General features: G+C 39.8%; 1 pseudogene; it reads right to left on the bottom strand.

Moving 5' to 3' along the window:
- Nucleotides 1–1,290: 1,290 nt before the first annotated feature.
- On the bottom strand, nt 1,291–2,206 carry LOC101990565 (annotated as a pseudogene).
- Nucleotides 2,207–2,455: the final 249 nt, after the last annotated feature.

Below are 2,455 nucleotides of genomic sequence, written 5' to 3'. Positions count from 1 at the left end.
TTGCTCAAATGGCTAACCTCATTACATTGAAGGCAAATTCCATAATGAGTTTCTTCAATGCCCATTATCCTCTCTGAAGTAATTGGTGCTGCCAGAAGCAGACATGTTTCACTGTCAAGAAAAGTCTAAGTTCTTAAAACATTTTAAATGCCATATTCTGTAAGTCTTTGAATGCTAAAGATTATTTATCAAACTGAAATCGATCTCTGAATATCTAGAAAACCTAACATGACTACAGTTTGAATATTATAGATGATTATTTATTAATCTGTATTTCTTAATGATATATTACATTTTAAATGAGATGCACAAACACAATACTTTAACAAGAGCAGAAATACATATACACATTATAACAAAATCAACCTTAAATATCTATCAATAGACTAAGATCCATACCAATGCAAAGTATTTATCTCTATGTCATATCCCCCTTCAAATAAAACAAACATCTATAAACAACAATTTTAGGAATTTGGACATAGTTTTCTCCAAACTTCTTCCTGCTTTTTGTTGAACAAAGTATTTTTAGGGTTCATGGAGAACTTTCAGGGGGTCTTCTTCCATCAAACTACATTAGTCTGGAATTAATCCACAGGTTCTCATTTTCTGTGGAAACAAAAACAGAACCTTTTTTCTAAAGCAACATACCCTTAGACCCAAATTTTAAAGTCAAGATACCTTTATGTTGGTTTAACTTAGCAGCCCCCAGAATCAAATGTATCTCTGCAGTCAAAACATTCAGAGTACACAATAATATACATAATCCAGACTCTCTGTGTATTTTTCATCTTTACATGATTTATTTTTTTTACTCTCTTACTTTTTGGTATTTATTTTATTATCTTTACTCCTTTAATCTATGACTGTACTTCTTTTTCTAACTGCTTATACTCTTTTTTCCTCTCTCTCCCAAGCTTATGTACATTTTTTTAAACATACTGTGGCCTGTTCAGAGGTTTATTTTTGTCTGAATCTGTTCTATTGTGTATCTGAAATCTTTTTTTCTGACAAGGAGCATTTAAAAATGGTAAGCAGTGTGTTTGAGGCAGCCCTGGATGCCAGCTCTGCCTCTTTCAGCCTTCTAACATGGCAGAGGTAGTTCACTGCTAGCTCTGGGACCACCGGGAAGGAGTCCTGCTTACCAACTGAACTCTGGGAAGCAGTTGGTCCATGCTGCCACAAAGTAACTTGCAGCGCACTGCCCATAAAACCCATTTAAGTGCTTCCTGAAAGAGCCAAGGTTGTTCATGCAACTAGCATGAACCAGGAAGCCTTTTTTTTTTTTTGACACATAAAGTTGTTTAATTAGGTTGTCAGCAATTTAGAAAACCAGTTTGTGAGGATACATCCCGTTCGTCAGACAGAACTGAGAGCGCAGGTAGCCCTGCAGCTGAGGAACAGCTTTGATCTTTGGCAGAATCTGCGAGTCTACCACTTTCTGATCAGCCTTGTGTTGCTCTGTGATCTCATAATTCTCCTTCTCTGTGTCAAAGATTTCGCCCTCCTGATGCCTGGGTTTACACAGCTGCTTTTTCTTGAAGTAAGCATCAGTCAGGTGTTTGGGGATTTTAACTGTGCTGATATCAACTTTTGTAGAGGTGGTGATGACAAACTTCTGATGTGTTCTTCTCAAAGGAACTCTGTTGAGGGCAAGAGGTCCTGTCACAAGCAGTAAACCACTGCCCAGTTGCTTCAGGAAAACCACTCTCTTGCCCCTGTGGCACCCGGTAAGGATGATGAGGACAGTTCCAGGAGTGATGCTGGCACGCAAGCGTCTCACATGCTGACTGAAGGGCTTTTTGCCATGGCTCAGAAGCTTCCGAGGGACATCTTCAGTAGGATAATACCTGGGCATTTTTGGAAGCTAAACCACCCGGGTACCACCATTCTTGTCACCAACATCTGGTTTTGTGATAGTGGCAAGGACCTTTTCCTTTTTCTTCTTCTTTTCAACTTTGGTTTTTGCAGCTGTGTATTTCCTTTTGTACATGGCCCTTCTGGAATACATAGCAGATCGGGAGTACCTGCCAATTCCTCTACCAAGGACTGGATTTCGGCTGCAATGGGGCTTCCCCTTCTTGAGCTTTTTAGCCTTAGGGTCACCCTTTTTGGCTTCACCAGCGGCAGGGGTATCACCTCCAGCCTTCTTGGCTGCAGGTTTCTTCTCTTTTGTATCAGGTTTCTCACCTTTTTCACCCGCCATCTTGCAAGATGGGAAAACCCAGAAAGCCTTCTTAAAGGAGCCACGCGGTTTTTGCGGCTACTGCTGAGTCAGGAAGTCTTCTTTTAAAGGAATCGTTCGTGCCTTAGCTTGCTTCTAGTAAACAAAGCAAATCTGAAAAAAAAAAAAAATACAACTAAGAAGAAGTTGTGCTTAACTCTGTTCTTTTGTGTCTAGAATTCCTTACTAAGCTCTTTCAGGTTTTATGTGGATGTAGTTGTCCCATGTTGC

This window comes from Microtus ochrogaster, unplaced genomic scaffold (assembly GCF_000317375.1).
Source record: "Microtus ochrogaster isolate Prairie Vole_2 unplaced genomic scaffold, MicOch1.0 UNK1, whole genome shotgun sequence".
Classification (NCBI taxonomy): domain Eukaryota; kingdom Metazoa; phylum Chordata; class Mammalia; order Rodentia; family Cricetidae; genus Microtus; species Microtus ochrogaster.
The sequence above is the reverse complement of the archived record's forward strand: the minus strand, read 5'-3'. Positions and strand labels throughout refer to the sequence as shown.